Here is a 19,009-nt window from a genome sequence, read left to right on the forward strand (position 1 = left end):
ATACAGTGGGGAAAAAAAGTATTTAGTCAGCCACCAATTGTGCAAGTTCTCCCACTTAAAAAGATGAGAGAGGCCTGTAATTTTCATCATAGGTACACGTCAACTATGACAGACAAAATGTGGAAAAAAAATCCAGAAAATCACATTGTAGGATTTTTTATGAATTTATTTGCAAATTATGGTGGAAAATACGTATTTGGTCAATAACAAAAGTTTCTCAATACTTTGTTATATACCCTTTGTTGGCAATGACACAGGTCAAACGTTTTCTGTAAGTCTTCACAAGGTTTTCACACACTGTTGCTGGTATTTTGGCCCATTTCTCCATGCAGATCTCCTCTAGAGCAGTGATGTTTTGGGGCTGTCGCTGGGCAACACGGACTTTCAACTCCCTCCAAAGATTTTCTATGGGGTTGAGATCTGGAGACTGGCTAGGCCACCCCAGGACCTTGAAATGCTTCTTACGAAGCCACTCCTTCGTTGCCCGGGCGGTGTGTTTGGGATCATTGTCATGCTGAAAGACCCAGCCACGTTTCATCTTCAATGCCCTTGCTGATGGAAGGAGGTTTTCACTCAAAATCTCACGATACATGGCCCCATTCATTCTTTCCTTTACACGAATCAGTCGTCCTGGTCCCTTTGCAGAAAAACAGCCCCAAAGCATGATGTTTCCACCCCCATACTTCACAGTAGGTATGGTGTTCTTTGGATGCAACTCAGCATTCTTTGTCCTCCAAACACGACGAGTTGAGTTTTTACCAAAAAGTTCTATTTTGGTTTCATCTGACCATATGACATTCTCCCAATCCTCTTCTGGATCATTCAAATGCACTCTAGCAAACTTCAGACGGGCCTGGACATGTACTGGCTTAGGCAGGGGGACACGTCTGGCACTGCACGATTTGAGTCCCTGGCGGCGTAGTGTGTTACTGATGGTAGGCTTTGTTACTTTGGTCCCAGCTCTCTGCAGGTCATTCACTAGGTCCCCCGTGTGGTTCTGGGATTTTTGCTCACCGTTCTTGTGATCATTTTGACCCCACGGCGTGAGATCTTGCGTGGAGCCCCAGATCGAGGGAGATTATCAGTGGTCTTGTATGTCTTCCATTTCCTAATAATTGCTCCCACAGTTGATTTCTTCAAACCAAGCTGCTTACCTATTGCAGATTCAGTCTTCCCAGCCTGGTGCAGGTCTACAATTTTGTTTCTGGTGTCCTTTGACAGCTCTTTGGTCTTGGCCATAGTGGAGTTTGGAGTGTGACTGTTTGAGGTTGTGGACAGGTGTCTTTTATACTGATAACACGTTCAAACAGGTGCCATTAATACAGGTAACGAGTGGAGGACAGAGGAGCCTCTTAAAGAAGAAGTTACAGGTCTGTGAGAGCCAGAAATCTTGCTTGTTTGTAGGTGACCAAATACTTATTTTCCACCATAATTTGCAAATAAATTCATTAAAAATCCTACAATGTGATTTTCTGGATTTTTTTTCCTCAATTTGTCTGTCATAGTTGACGTGTACCTATGATGAAAATTACAGGCCTCTCTCATCTTTTTAAGTGGGAGAACTTGCACAATTGGTGGCTGACTAAATACTTTTTTTCCCCACTGTATGCTATGAAAGGAACACAGATGGTATTTTTGCCAAGCCAGTCATATCAAGCTACTCTGGTGCTAGACTTGAAATTCTCTGATTGTGCATAATACTAGGATGATGTGGGGGGGCTTGCAGGACAATGGCTACTAAAGTATTCTGGACTTTGCGGAGGGTAAAGAAGATGAAGCTGCTGTGTACTTTGCTGAACTGAATTGAAAAGTGCAGTTTGAGCTATCCACATCTCTGTTGGGTCTAATGTAAGAGTGTGATTGTGTGCGTATACTACGAGTCTGAAACGTTGGAGCTGAGGTTTGAATACATGTACTCTGGTGGCTGTTTTGAAACTTAACACATGTAACCAGTATGTTTACTATGTAACTTCTTAAATCAACCAATTAAAGTTCAAAACTTTGTCATATTGTGGAGTGTGTGTCTTACTTCTATGACATATTTACTGTATTTCTCTTTCAGCAAGTATTTGTTAAAGTAACTTAGATGTTTTATACTGTTGCTCATTATATAGCACAAACCCTAGTGTGTGATTTGATATTCATTATGAAAGACTATTTCTCTTTTCTGAAGGTAGCGTTGGTTACAATTTCTCTTTCTGATAAGAAGATAGTCCTTCTGTTCTGAAATTCTCATTCTATTGTGGGGCTGGTACTTTTCCTCATTCAAGGAGGTGAGGAGTTAATGTTGATACTGTAGCCACACAGTCTTTCCTGTAATGTGACACAGATGCAATGGGGTGGCGTTTTACTGCAACGGCTGTTAATAGATGTATTTATTCTCCATAAAAGACTGTCTGCTGTTGTCTGTGTCTATGATAATAGGTAAGGGAGATGGGCTAGGGTTGGGAAGGGGTAGGCTTCATTCATCTCCACCCAGTCACTAGGGTATTGGAGAGAGGACAAAACATCCCTGCTCTATTTGATCCTGTGCTTCAAAATGTGCACAGTATGACAGTCCAAAAGGCTAAGAAGATTCAGTAACAACACACTATTTTAATGTTCAGTCATAACCACTACATATCGGTCTTGGACAATATCTCCATTGATTCTGTTATGCATCTGCGGCATCACACTTCACATAAAGGAACCCTGTTATTCTTACTTCACACAATATAATGTATTTGTATTTATTCAATAATAGTCGGCACATTTAAACGGGATAGTTCTTGCCAGACAGAGCCTGATGCTGATGTTACATGCCAGAGGATTAGATAACACTGTTAGCTGAGACAACAATGATGTGACTTGATGAACGACATTCCTTTGGCAGACATTGGCATCGCTTCAACATTCAAAAGTACCAGATCAGCTAGGCTGTCAATGAGTCACCAGAAAATACCTTCATGAACAGTTGGGCACAATTAACTTGTATACTTTCACATGATACTCAAATTCTCCTACTTGTTATTCAGCAGTCTACAGTTGTGCGTTCATGCATATAGCAGAACATAGAGTACACCAGTAACAAAAGCAGTTGACGTTTCTGTGGTTTACTTTTATATGTGGTCATAAAGTGAGCAAAACTAGTACTTACTAAAAACGACCAATGTTGGTTAGATTGTGACAGTCTCCTGATGTCAGGGATAATCTTCTTGATTCCAAACATCAATTACTCTGTAGCTGGGAGACCTTCCCTCCTACATCGATAGCCTAGCTGCTATCTGACATTTGACATGGTGCAGGAAACAACCCCCCAATGAACCAGCCTGACCAGTAAGTCAAAATGGAACTACATTCTACATTGCGTTGCTGGGACAGCCACTGTAAAAAGTCCTGACTCAGATAGATGCTAGGCTATTGATCTTGAGAGGGTCTCCTGGCTGCTTTTCCACTGTAAATTATTGAACAGCCTGGGAATGTATGTGCAGAGGTGAAGTGTCACGCACTCAGGCCCCTGTTTGTGAAGAAAGGCTCTCATAGGGGGAAAGGGGAGGGATCTTCCATATTAAACCTCAGCCTCTGACACAAAATCTCAATTTAATCAATTTTAAATTCAGTTTGTAACACAACTAAATGGGTGAAAAGTCAAGGGGTGTGAATACTTCCTGAAGCCACTGTATATGTACATAGCTACCTCAATTACCTCTTGTCTATTTCTATATGTATTTTACCTTTAACTCTGCATTGTTGGAAAAGGACCCATCAATAAGCATTTCACTGTTAATCTACACCTGTTGTTTACAAAGCATACGACAAATAAAATGTGATTTGATTGTATGCAACTCTTCCAACATTGAACTTTTTTCACAAATGCCATCAATTTGGCGCCAAACCATTTACAAAAAATACATATTGACATAGTAAAATAAATAAAAGTGTGTAAAAACAATATATCATGGATTTCATGCTGAACACCAATGGTATTCACTAAATTGATGGTTTTATTTAGGATAATGTTTTACAGCTTTACATGTGATACAGTAAACAATAGCTGGAACGACCGAGCGAACAGACGCGAACTGGCTGAGTCAATTCAGTGGCTAGCTTTGCACTTGGCTAGCTAACAGTAGCTGCTAGGGGTAAGTCATAACCTACATTTGTGTTTTGTTTTTTACATATTGATAGCCCGAGTCGTTCAAGGAATTCGGGACATGGGTGACTAGTTAACGTTAGTTTGGCTCTCTCTGTGTGTTCCTGCCGTGAAAGGAGGGGTTCTTCTTTGTCTGAAAGCAATGGCTAGCTAGTTTGCTAACTATTCTAGCTAACTAACTGGCTGAATAAGTTGACGACGGACTCGCTCAAGCTGTCGGGACTAACCCACAACGTTAGACACGGACACGAACGATCTGCTTGCGTGTTGATACACTGGTGGTTTGTTGTGGCCGAGTATTGGCGCTAAACCGTGTTGTTGGAGTCCGGCATGCTAGCTGGCTGTGGCGTCTTAAGACTAAGTGCCTGGACGATTTTCACGGAATAATACTGCACCTAGTTAGCTAGCTGAATAAACTAAGTTAGTCTATTCCTAGAAAACATTGAACCGCTGTAGTTTACAACAATTATAGTTTCTGAGGTGGAAGTTGGGAGAGTTATATTTGGGAGTTGTGGTGAGGGAGGCCCCGCTCTCTCCTTTCCCAGATGTTTAGTTCATTTCATTCCGATTTCCTCTGCATTATTGTAGCCATCTGCTGCAGCCTGTCAACTATGCCTCTGCCTATCCCTGTTCTCTCCTCTCCGCACAGGCTACACAAACGCCTCACACCGCGTGGCTGCTGCCTCTCTAACCTGGTGGTCCCTGCACGCACCACCCACGTGGAGTTCCAGGTCTCAGGCAGCCTCTGGAACTGTCGTTCTGCTGCCAACAAGGCAGAGTTCATCTCAGCCTATGCTACCCTCCAGTCCCTCGACTTCTTGGCGCTGACGGAAACATGGATTACCACTGAAAACACTGCTACTCCTACTGCTCTCTCCTCATCTGACCATGTGTTCTCGCATACCCCGAGAGCATCTGGTCAGCGGGGTGGTGGCACAGGAATCCTCATCTCTCCCAAGTGGACATTCTCAATTTTTCCCCTGACCCATCTGTCTATCTCCTCATTTGAATTCCATGCTGTCACAGTCACTAGCCCATTTAAGCTTAATATCCTTGTCATCTATCGCCCTCCAGGTTCCCTTGGAGAGTTCATCAATGAGCTTGACGCCTTGATAAGTTCCTTTCCTGAGGATGGCTCACCCCTCACAGTTCTGGGGGATTTCAACCTCCCTACGTCTACATTTGACTCATTTCTCTCTGCCTCCTTCTTTCCACTCCTCTCCTCTTTTGACCTCACCCTCTCACCGTCCCCACCCTACTCACAAGGCAGGCAATACGCTTGACCTCATCTTTACTAGATGCTGTTCTTCTACTAATCTCACTGCAACTCCCCTCCATGTCTCCGACCACTACTTTGTATCCTTTTCTCTCTCGCTCTCCTCCAACACTACTCACTCTGCCCCTACACAGATGGTAATGCGCCGTCGCAACCTTCGCTCTCTCTCTCCCGCTACTCTCTCCTCTTCCATCCTATCATCTCTTCCCTCTGCTCAATCCTTCTCCCTCCAATCTCCTGAACAGAGCTCCGGGCAGCTGAGCGGAAATGGAAGAAAACTAGACTCCCTGCGGACCTGGCATCTTTTCACTCCCTCCTCTCTACATTTTCTTCATCTGTTTCTGCTGCTAAGGCCACTTTCTACCACTCTAAATTCCAAGCATCTGCCTCTAACCCTAGGAAGCTCTTTGCCACATTCTCCTCCCTGCTGAATCCCCCCCCCCCCTCCTCCCTCTCTGTGGATGACTTTGTCAACCATTTTGAAAAGAAGGTTGACGACATCCGATCCTCGTTTGTTAAGTCAAATGACACTGCTGGTCCTGCTCACACTGCCCTACCCTATGCTTTGACTTCTTTCTCCCCTCTCTCTCCAGATAAAATCTTGCGACTTGTGATGGCAGGCCGCCCAACAACCTGCCCGCTTGACCCTATCCCCTCCTCTCTTCTCCAGACCATCTCCGGTGACCTTCTCCCTTACCTCACCTCGCTGATCAACTCATCCTTGACCGCTGGCTATGTCCCTTCCGTCTTCAAGAGAGCGAGAGTTGCACCCCTTCTCAAAAAACCAACACTCGATCCCTCTGATGTCAACAACTACAGACCAGTATCCCTTCTTTCTTTTCTCTCCAAAACTATTGAGCGTGCCGTCTTTAGCCAACTCTCTTGCTATCTCTCTCAGAATGACCTTCTTGATCCAAACCAGTCAGGTTTCAAGACTGGTCATTCAACTGAGACTGCTCTTCTCTGTGTCACGGAGGCTCTCCGCACTGCTAAAGCTAACTCTCTCTCCTCTGCTCTTGTCCTTCTAGACCTGTCTGCTGCCTTTGATACTGTGAACCATCAGATCCTCCTCTCCACCCTCTCCGAGCTGGGCATCTCCGGCGCGGCTCACTCTTGGATTGCGTCCTACCTGACCGGTCACTCCTACCAAGTGGCTTGGCGAGAAGCTGTCTCCGCACCACGTGCTCTCACCACTGGTGTCCCCCAGGGCTCAGTTCTAGGCCCTCTCCTATTCTCCCTATACACCAAGTCACTTGGCTCTGTCATATCCTCACATGGCCTCTCCTATCATTGCTACGCTGACGACACACAACTAATCTTCTCCTTTCCCCCTTCTGATAACCAGGTGGCGAATCGCATCTCTGCATGTCTGGCAGACATATCAGTATGGATGACGGATCACCACCTCAAACTGAACCTTGGCAAGACGGAGCTGCTCTTCCTCCCGGGGAAGGACTGCCTGTTCCATGATCTCGCCATCACGGTTGACAACTCCGTTGTGTCCTCCTCCCAGAGTGCGAAGAGCCTTGGCGTGACCCTGGACAACACCCTGTCGTTCTCCGCTAACATCAAGGCGGTGACCCGATCCTGTAGGTTCATGCTCTACAACATTCGGAGAGTACGACCCTGCCTTACACAGGAAGTGGCACAGGTCCTAATCCAGGCACTTGTCATCTCCCGTCTGGATTACTGCAACTCGCTGTTGGCTGGGCTCCCTGCCTGTGCCATTAAACCCCTACAACTCATCCAGAATGCCGCAGCCCGTCTGGTGTTCAACCTTCCCAAGTTCTCTCACGTCACCCCGCTCCTCCGCACACTCCACTGGCTTCCAGTTGAAGCTTGCATCTGCTACAAGACCATGGTGCTTGCCTACGGAGCTGTGAGGGGAACGGCACCTCCGTACCTTCAGGCTCTGATCAGTCCCTACACCCAAACGAGGGCATTGCGTTCATCCACCTCTGGCCTGCTGGCTCCCCTACCTCTGCGGAAGCATAGTTCCTGCTCAGCCCAGTCAAAACTGTTCGCTGCTCTGGCACCCCAATGGTGGAACAAGCTCCCTCACGATGCCAGGACAGCGGAGTCACTCACCACCTTCCGGAGACATTTGAAACCCCACCTCTTTAAGGAATACCTGGGATAGGATAAAGTAATCCTTCTACCCCCCATACCCCTCCCCCCCCCCCCCTTACCCCAACCCAAACCCCAACCCAAAAACTAAAAAACTAAAAAAAACATTGTAAAGTGGTGATCCCACTGGCTATAAGGTGAATGCACCTATTTGTAAGTCGCTCTGGATAAGAGCGTCTGCTAAATGACGTAAATGTAAAATGTAAATGTAATGTGATAAGGCCACACAAAGGGCCAGAGATAATTACAGACACCTGTGATACTCTGACGTACTGTACCCCAAAAGGTCACTCACTAGATGTATTTGTATTTGTATTTATTATGGATCCCCATTAGTTGGTGCCAAGGCAGCAGCTACTCTTCCTGGGGTCCAGCATTTTAAAAACATTACAATACATTCATAACAGATTTCACAACATATTAAGTGTGTGCCCTCAGGCCTCTACTCTACTACCACATATCTATAACACAAAATCCATGTGTACATGTATACTGTATATAGTGCGTATGTTATCTTGTGTTTCCATGCATTTGTCTATGTTTGTGTTGCTTCATAGTCATAGAGATTGACATGCATATTATTAATGTTAGCTCTCTGTGTACATCCAAGGTCCAGCCGTGCTGCCCTGTTCTGAGCCAATTGCAATTTTCCTAAGTCCCTCTTTGTGGCACCTGACCACACGACTGAACAGTAGTCCAGGTGCGACAAAACTAAGGCCTGTAGGACCTGCCTTGTTGATAGTGCTGTTAAGAATGCAGAGCAGCACTTTATTATAGACAGACTTCTCCCCATCCTAGCTACTGTTGTATCAACATGTTTTGACCATGACAGTTTACAATCCAGGCTTACTCCAAGCAATTTAGTCTCCTCAACTTGCTCAATTTCCACATTATTCATTACAAGATTTAGTTGAGGTTTAGGGTTTAGTAAATGATTGGTCCCAAATACAATGCTTTTAGTTTTTGAAATATTTAGGACTAACTTATTCCTTGCCACCCATTCTGAAACTAACTGCAGCTCTTGGTTAAGTTTTGCTGTCATTTCAGTCGCTGTGGTAGCTGACGTGTATAGTGTTGAGTCATCCGCATACATAGACACACTGGCTTTACTCAAAGCCAGTGGCATGTCGATAGTAAAGAATGAAAAAGTAAGGGGCCTAGACAGCTGCCCTGCGGAATTGCTGATTCTACCTGGATTTTGTTGGAGAGGCTTCCATTAAAAAACACCCTCTGTGTTCTGTTAGACAGGTAACTATTTATCCACAATATAGCAGAGGGTGTAAAGCCATAACACATATGTTTTTCCAGCAACAGACTATGATCGATAATGTCAAAAGCCACACTGAAGTCTAACAAAACAGCCCCCACAATCTTTTTATCATCAATTTCTCTCAGCCAATCATCAGTCATTTGTGTAAGTGCTGTGCTTGTTGAATGTCCTTCCCTATAAGCGTGCTCAAAGTCTATTGTCAATTTGTTTACTGTGAAAAAGCATTTTATCTGGTCAAACACAATTTTTTCCAAAAGTTTACTAAGGGTTGGTAACAGGCTGAATGGTCGGGTATTTGAGACAGTTAAGGGGGCTTTACTATTCTTAGGTAGGGGAATAACTTTTGCTTCCCTCCAGGCCTGGGGGCACACACTTTCTAGTAGGCTTAAATTGAAGATTTGGCAAATAGGAGTGGCACTATCGTCTGCTATTATCCTCAGTAATTTTCCATCCAAGTTGTCAGACCCCGGTGGCTTGTCATTGTTGATCGACAATAATCATTTTTTCACCTCTTCCACACTTACTTTACGGAATTCAAAATTGTCTTTCATAATTTGGTCAGATATACTTGGATGTGTAGTGTCAGCATTTGTTGTTGGCATGTCATGCCTAAGTTTGCTACTCTTGCGATTAAAAAATCATTAAAGTAGTTGGCAGTATAAGTGGGTTTTATGATTAATGAGCCATCTGTTTCAATGAATGATGGAGCGGTGTTTACCTTTTTGCACAAAATTTCACTTAAGTTGCTCCAAAGCTTTTTACTATCAATCTTTATGTCATTTATCTTTGTTTCATAGTGTAGTTTTTTCTTATTTTTCTTCAGTTTAGTCACATGATTTCTCAATTTGCAGTACGTTTGAAAATTGGTTGTACAGCCAGACCTATTTGCCATCTCTTTTGCCTCATCCCTCTCAACCATACCATTTTTCAATTCCTCATCAATCCACGGGGATTTACAGTCATCTTCTTAATGGGTGCATGCTTATTAGTTACTGGGATAAGCAATTTCATAAATGTGTCAAGTGCAGCGTCTGGTTGCTCATCATTGCACACCACAGACCAACAAATATTATTCACATCAATAACATAGGAATCACTACAAAACTTATTGTATGACCTCTTATACACAATATTAGGCCCAGCCTTTGGAACTTTGGTTTTCCTAGATATGGCTACTATATTGTGATCACTACATCCAATGGATTTGGATCCTGCTTTCAAACACATTTCTGCAGCATTAGTAAATATGATCAATACATGTTGATGATTTCATTCCTGTACTGTTTGTAACTACCCTGGTAGGTTGACTGATAACCTGAACCAGGTTGCAGGCCCTAGTTACAGTTTGAAGCTTTCTCTTGAGTGGGCAGCCTGATGAAAGCCAGTCAATATTTAAATCACCCAGAAAGTATACCTCTCTATTGATATCACATATATTATCAAGCATGTGAAATACACGTTATCCAGATACTGACTGTCAGCACAAGGTGGTCTATAGCAGCTTCCCACCAGAATGGGCTTTAAGTGAGGCAGGTGAACCTGTAGCCATATTACTTCAACAGTATTTAACATGAGATCCTCTCTAAGCTTTACAGTAATGTGGTTCTGAATATAGACCGCAACACCGCCCCATTTGTATTTCTGTCTTTTCTGTAAATGCTATAACCTTGTATTGCTACCACTGTATCATCAAAATTATTATCTAAGTGAGTTTCAGAGATTGTCAGAATATGAATGTGATATAATAATTATTAATGACTAATTATTACACCCTGAAACTGTGTGAAATGTGTTAGAATGTGTGAGTGTAGGACCAGTAAATATTATGACATTGTGTTACTATTTAGCAATGTGAGTAAGAGTTAGGCCAGACAACAAAGGACAAGGAGAACTGTCTACAGAAAACTGAGAAAACAAGATAAAGAGGCCTCCCAATTTAGGGAGGAGAGAAACCGTTAGGCTTGTTAAAGAGTATGAAATATTGTGAGGACGGCGATAACAAGGAATGCAGCCTATGATAACAACATGTGGGTGTGACCTGATGGTTAGGAGAGCAGAGGAAAACATGAGCTAAACCCAGGTACAGTGGAAATATACAGCTCGCCTAAAGCGGGGTGGGATTCACGGTAATAGGCCATTACCAAAAGAAACTACCACGGTATGGAAATAGAAGGAACTATTGAAAGCATACCTAAGGGGATGAACCTGTAGTAGATTATAGAACAGTAATGTTCAACAAATAATCTGGGTTAAACAAATACAAAAAGTAAAAGAGAGGATACAATTGAGTAAATTTGGACGGTTAAGATCACTATGAAGAGGGAGAACCCATTTCTGTTGTATGAGACTGTCAGGAATTGTCAAGATTACATTTGAGGGGATAAATTCCTCTAACAGTATGAGATAATTCTGAGGAACTAGTCAAGACTACCTATACAGGAAGGGGTAATTCCAGGTGTTGTGTGAAACTGTTTTGAATTACTTGTTATATAGAAAAGGTGGCTAGAGGAGGGAGAACCCATTTCAGTTGTATGAGACTGTCAGGAATTGTCAAGATTACATTTGAGGGGATAAATTCCTCGGTAACGGTATGAGATAATTCTGGGGGACTAGTCAAGACTACCTATACAGGAAGGGGTGATTCCAGGTGGTTGTGTAGAGAAGAGGGAGAACCCATTTCTGTTGTATGAGACTGTCAGGAATTGTCAAGATTACATTTGAGGGGATAAATTCCTCTGTAACGGTATGAGATAATTCTGGGGGACTAGTCAAGACTACATAAACAGAAAGGGGTGATTCCAGGTGTTGTGTGAATGTGATATGAAAGTCGTATGAATATGGGAATGTTCGAACCCCAAGAGGGGAGCCAAATTTTGATATACGTCGATGATATACTGGTAGCAAACCCCTCAGAGGAGGGGTGTAAAAAGGATACTCTCCAGTTGTTAACGTTTATGGCAGGACAAGGACACAAGGTCAGTAAAAAGAAACTACAACTCTGGCAGAAAGAGGCAATTTATTTAGGTCACATGATAACGCAGGATGGGAGAACCCTAAACTCGTCAAGAAAACGGCAATATTAGAAGCTCCTAAACCTCTGAATAAGAAACAAATGATGAGCTTTTTGGGAATGATTAATTACTGTCGAGCATGGATTCCCCATTATGCCTTACACACTGGAAAATTGAGTGATCTTATCTGTGGAAAAGCTATGGCAGCACATGATAAAATAATTTGGAATAACGAGGCTGATTTGCAATTTGAGGAAATTAAGCAATTATTGACATCTTCAACGGTGCTGGCGTTTCCTAGATATGATAGACCATTCACTCAAACTGTGGATTGTAGAGAGGGATATATGACATCAGTACTGACACAAAAACATGGGGACAAAAATAAACCGGTTGCATATTTTTCTTCAAGACTTGATGAGGTGGCTCAGGCAATGCCTGTCTGTTTGCAATCAGTTGTGGCAGCTGCTAATGCAGTGCAGGATTCAGCTTCAATTGTACTATACCATGATCTAACCTTAAAAGTTTCACATGCAGTATCAATTCTGCTATTGGAACACAAGACACCTATCTTCACCAGCACGACACCTATCTTGTATGATAGTATTGCTGAACATGCCACATCTAACTATTGAACGATGTACAACGTTGTATCCTGCAACATTACTTCCTGTTGTAAATGATGGTAGTCCCCATAACTGTATTGAAGAAACTGAAAAAATAGTACTACCCAGGCCTGACTTAACAGACTTAGCTATACCATGTTGTGAAGTAACAATGTTTGTTGATGGATCTTCTAGGAAGAATGCTGATGGCACCAATGCAACTGGTTAAGCTGTGGTGACAGAGAACGAGGTTCTAGCTGCTGAACCCTTGCCAAGAAACTACTCTGCCCAGCAGGCAGAGATAGTGGCATTAACAAAAGCATGCCAACTGGGTAAAGGGAAGGTTATAACTATCTATACCATAGTGCATACACCTTTAATACTGTACATGTCTTTGCTGCCCAGTGGAAGAATAGAGGAATGGTTACGACTTCGGGTAAACCAATTACACATGCAGAGTTGATTCTTGACCTCCTAGATGCAGTACTATTACCAAAAAAGCTTGCAATATGTAAGTGCGAGGCGCATACTACATGGAAGGATCGTATTACTTTGGGTAATGCAGTACGTAGTGAGGAAAAGGAGAGTGCAGGGGAACAACGTCGCCCCCCCCCCACCGGCCCCACCTCCCTATGAGGAAGGAGGGGCTGGAGGGGGAAGGGAAGACAAAGGTGAGGAAGAGCAAAAGGTAGAGGAGTACAGGACAAGGGCAGAGAAAGTCAGACAGGAGTTGAAAAGAGAGAAAGACAAGGAGAGAGCTAGAGATGTTCATGGCTGAGGCCAAGAGAAAGGGAGAAGAAGAGACAGAAAAAGGAAGTTAAAGAGCAGAAAGCCAGAAAGAGAAGGCTAAGAAAGTAACTAGAGTACTAGGGTACAATAGGGGGGTCAAGGGACCGAAGGGTGGAAGACCCAGGTCCCTGAGGAGACTTGAACCCCACAACAAAAGTCCAGTTAGGAGAGAGGAACAGGAGGATTCAGAGCTAAGCTTAGGAGGGAGTCAGTATGAGTCAGGAGATGAGAGAGTAGGAGGGGGGCAGTACCCAATGATAGCCTTACCTAATCTATTGGCAGGGAATGAAGGGGCCCCAGCAACCTTAGATGTATACAGGCCATGAACACAGAGGGACGTGGCCCGAGCGGTAGAATGAATGACCCACCCCAAAACAGGAATAGTAAGGTTTGGGCTGCCGTTAGAGGGCAGTGGGTTTCAGGAGATGCCCAGAGGGCACTTTTGCCATGGGCCGATCACAGAGACTATGTTGGGAAAATAACTGAATTGTGTAATAGCCTCAGAGAACATTACCATCGTCACGCAGACTTCTCTAAAGCACATGAGTGTAAACAAGAGGATAGTGAGACTATCAGACAGTACTTAGAGAGGGTTAAAAATGTGTTTAACGCAAACAGTGGCATACCCGAGCCAGACCAGAGACAGGGGAATGATACGCCCTACCATCAGCAATTAAAAATATAGCGTTCCTCAGTGGAATGAGACCAGAGATAAACAGGACCATTAAAAATACTTTGATAGGGTGGCGAACAACTCAGCAACACTGATTGAGGTTAAAATGTATGCAGTTTACCAAGAGCAGATTGGGAGAGAAAAGAGGAGTAAGAGAGACCTTAAGGGAGTGCCAAGTCTCGGGGAGATAGTAGGCCAGAACAAAGGGACAGTGTCCTGGAAATCACAGTCTGTGTTTATTTAATTTTTTTGGTCAGTTCTGCTGGGAGTATATTTGATGAAGGGGATTTGTGTTGAATAAGAGGCTAGAGACTTCATAAAATAATAATTGCTCTGGGAGAGATGGCAGGTAGAAGTAGATTCTAGTGAGGAGGAGACTGAGGAGCCCATTGATCCAAGTTGTGAGGTGTTTGAATTGGCTAATATTGACCTTCATCAGGAACAGAAACCTAATTTGACATTGACAGTAATGGGTAAGAAAATTAAATTCCTATGCGATACAGGGGCTTGCAGGACAGCAATCTGTTTAGCAGACAAATCAGAGGGAGTGAGGATTGATCTGGTCATCAATTTATTGAAAGGTTATCAGCCCCAATAACCCTAAAACATGACCAATCAGGAGGAGAGACATCTAAGCTGTGTCCGGTAAATTTACTAGGACGTGATGTAATGACTAAATTGAATGTGGCCGTAATTTCCACTGAGAGGGGAATGAAAGCACACATAGTCAGAGACAATATGGTGGTCTGTGGGAAAGGGGGACCATGTTATTGGTATAGTCAAGACTTGTTATGGGGGGGAATAACTGATATTCCCTGAACCTTAATGGAACTTGCTGATGATGTGGTACCAGGCCCCACTAAAATGTCCCCCGATGACCTACACTGTACTCTCTGGTATAACCAACACCCAGGTCCAGATTCAATCTATGAGGAAGCACTATTTAAAACCACAGAAAGAACTGTAGCACTAAAATGGTTTCACTATGACAACACCCATGCAGCATTGGAAGTGGAACTAGGGCCCCAAAGTAAACAATAGGTTTATATTTTAAGAAATTAATGGAACAGGTTTAAATCAGTAGATTACCGGAAGGTGGTTATGGGCTTGTTATTTATAGGTTTAGTGAATTTAATGAAGGGACAGTAGGAGACAACGTACCAAACATTAAAAAAAATAGATGCCTGGAATAAAATATCACTGCTTACTTATACGAAGTAAGGGATTACTTTGTATAACACCAGACCGTCTGGTGTTCAACCTTCCCAAGTTATCTCACGTCACCCCGCTCCTCCGCACACTCCACTGGCTTCCAGTTGAAGCTCGCATCTGCTACAAGACCATGGTGCTTGCCTACGGCGCTGTGAGGGGAACAGCACCTCCGTACCTTCAGGCTCTGATCAGTCCCTACACCCAAACGAGGCCATTGCGTTCATCCACCTCTGGCCTGCTGGCTCCCCTACCTCTGCAGAAGCACAGTTCCCGCTCAGCCCAGTAAAAATGGTTCGCTGCTCTGGCACCCCAATGGTGGAACAAGCTCCCTCACTACGCCAGGACAGTGGAGTCACTCACCACCTTCTGGAGACATTTGAAACCCCACCTCTACGTCAATTTTTTTTACGCATTTCACGCATGCGCAGTGTGACAAATTATTCAGGTCAGGAAAGTGGTTGGGAGCTAGAGGCGAGATGGAGCAAGGTGAGAAAAGTGGGCCTATTGACGGATTCAAATATAAAAAGAATGATGATGGTATAGTTAACAAGTACAAGGTTATTTGCAAGATTTGTAAGAAGGAGTTTCAATTTCACCGGAGCTGTTCAAGCTTGAAGTACCATGTCAACGCCAAACATGCGTTTGCTGGGCCGTCAGATTCTGTCATCGCAGCCCTGGACAATCAGGAGCACAAACTCGTTTTGCCGACCGCAGCAGAGTGGGATAAACTGCAGAGGCTGGAGACACTTCTAGAGCCATGCAGGTAAATCAGTCTGTAACTTATCAAATAACATCGCTTTGATTATTTTCTGGAATGAATTAAACCAAGTCAAATATCAATAACATGTATCTATGTAAAAAATAATGATGATGATAATAATAATAATAATAATAATAATAATAATAATAATATGTTGATAACCACTGTTCTAATAATACACTGTCTCTGTGTGCATGTGTGTGTTTGTGTGCGTAGGTATGTAACTGAGCTCCTGGGTGGAGAGGCCTATGTCTCCTGTTCTGTGGTACTACCTTCTCTCTGCCACTTGCGTCTCAAGATGGAAGCCTGTGATGAGGACCCTGCATATGTGGTGAGATTCAAGACCAAGTTCAAGGAGGACCTAGCATCCCGTCAAGAACAGCTCAACAATGCATGGCTCCAGATTGCTACAGTTTTGGATCCTCGTTTCAAAGACTTGAAATGCCTGCCCAAGACAGACAGGGAAGAGGTGTGGACCACACTTGAAGGGATGCTGCAACAAGAATCACCCAGAAGGTCTTCACAGACACATGATGATGGGCCACCCAGGAAGAAAATCAGCCTTCTGCAAATGGGCTCAGATTCAGAATCAGAAGATGAAGAGGTCCAACCTGCCATACAGAGGTACAGAGCAGAGCCCACCATTAAATTGGAGGACTGCCCCTTGAGGTGGTGGGCATCTCATTCAGGAGCCCATGAGAAGCTGGCCTCACTAGCTCACAAATATCTAGCCACTCCTGCAACCACTGTTCCCTGTGAACGACTTTTCTCAGTTGCAGGTCACATTGTGAACAAGAAAAGGTCAGCTTTACTTTCAGAAAATGTGAACAAGTTAGTTTGCCTCAGCAACTGGCTGAAAGATGATGAAGCTCAGTAGATTTGAAAGGTGATGTTCAAACAAAAAGACCAGTTTCAGTGCAACATGTTATAGTAGTTAGCAACTGGATTTTTGAGCAACTGGATTAAAGAATGGAGGAAAAGGTAAAAGATTGTTCTTTGGTTTGATTTAAAAGTTTTATTGAAAATGTTTTTTTCCACAGATGACTCAAATTGTGCAAAAATGTGGTAGGTCACTGTTATGATTTGACTACATTTATTGCTTTCTGTTCAATTGAATATGTAAATTGTACATCCTGGTTAAGAGGAATGCCAAAGAGGAAGTGATGGAACATTACAAAGACAAATATTATGGTGTGTAGTATGTTTCAGCTTGATTTAAAACACCATTATTTGGCTGTGTTAATAAACAGACATAATATGAAAATTATGTATCTGTGTCCTGTTATTTATCTTTTGGTATGCATTTCAGAAAAAAAATTGTTAGGATTCAGGTGTAATTGCAAATAGTGATTAATCATGATTAATCCACTGAAAATTCTGATTAATTTGATTAAAATTTTTTATCATTTGACAGCCCTAAAAATTATATTGGCAAATGAGTGAAATATGACATTAAGAAGGGTGACAGGAACAGTATACGGGTAAACAGATATTTCCTATGTTCTTGATTACATTTTGCATTTTGGCCATTTGGCAGACGCTCTTATCCGGAGCGACTTACAGTTGGTGAGTGCATACATTTTCATACTGTAAAGAAAGGGGCAATCCTACGAGATAATGTCTGGCATAAGGATAAATTATAAAATGTATTAAAGTCACTGTTTTGATATGCGGAAATATTGACACATGGGTAAAGCAATGTGTTAATAGGGGGGATGGTAGAGCAGGTTAGATGGTAGAGCAGGTTAGGAAACACTTTGTGGGCTATGGTATAACGAATTACTAAAAAATATATATATTTTTGGGTTCCAGATGTGTCATCTGTGCACAGAATAATCACCAAGATAGACAGAGAGCACCCCAGGGGGAATATCCCCCTGGCAAAATATCCAGTCCAGCAATTAGAAATTGATTTTATAGAATTATCACGGAGTGAAAGGAAGAAATTGGGTACAATGTCTACCGACAGAATGCCACAGTTGGCAGGACCAGAACAGGCAGACATAGAACTACAGAATACACTAGCAGAACACAAGAGAACATTGTTCGTTAACCATATCCGTATGTCTAAGAATTTGTGTCCGACAGGAGAATTAAAGGAGAAGGTGACTCATAGTATACAACCTGGAGACTGGGTGTGGATCCAATCGTTGAGGAAAAAGGCTTGAAAGCAGTCACGCTGGGAGGGACCATACCAAGTCCTATTGGTAATTGCCTTCGCTATAAGAATAGCTGAGAGAGCCACTTGGGTCCACGTTACCCACTGCAAAAAGGTAGGCCCACATACCAACACCGTTGAACACACACAGATTTAAAGAGAAGAACTGACCCACTAGGGTTCGGGGGTAAACTCTGTTAACGAAGAAACCCTACCCCGACCTTTCATCACTGTGGGGTGTTTATAGAGGTGTGGGTATGGGGAAGTACCAGGCAGGTGGGTTAGGGACAGGATTGGGATGGCGGTTTTGGGGATTTTGGGGAACTCTGAGCTGCGTCATCGTGTTAACCATATTATGGATAAATCCAGGTCAACCTAAACAGGGAAATGATTAACAAAATAATATCAAGATGGACTCTGAATAAAGACCTGGCTGTTGCACTGAGGCTCTGTCCGTTTCTTGATCCAAAAGCCTTACAACCTTTTGGGAGACGCACAGAGACACTGAAATAGTTAGTTAATACATTATCTTAACAGAATTCATTAACCTTGTTTCTTAAGCTACATATGTTAACGTGGGCTATTTTTAACACTTTTATGGGATGCTTGATTATTTTTCTTGCTTTACTGGGAAGCTTAGCAGAGGTAGACATACTCTGGTTATTTTTATTAGTGCAGGGTGAGCTCCACACAGTGGACTTCCTACTAGGGAACACCACCTCAGTACTAACAGTATTACTTCGGGTCATAGGAAAATGATTACTGCATACAATAGCTGTAGGATCAGCAGAGGCATTCCGGACAGTAAGAGGGACATAAATTAGGTTATTTACATTGTGTCTTCCAACGCCCATAGGATAATGTACATTTGCTGAATCATTATGACAAGTCAGCGTCACAATGGTAGGGATTAAATGAGCTGGACTTGGGTCATTGATAAGTCATTGTCTCAACGCAGTCTTATAACGCTGTGAAAGGATCCAGGAACCCAAATGA

The sequence above is a fragment of the Coregonus lavaretus genome, assembly GCF_964263955.1.
Source record: "Coregonus lavaretus genome assembly, chromosome: 33".
Lineage (NCBI taxonomy): Eukaryota > Metazoa > Chordata > Actinopteri > Salmoniformes > Salmonidae > Coregonus > Coregonus lavaretus.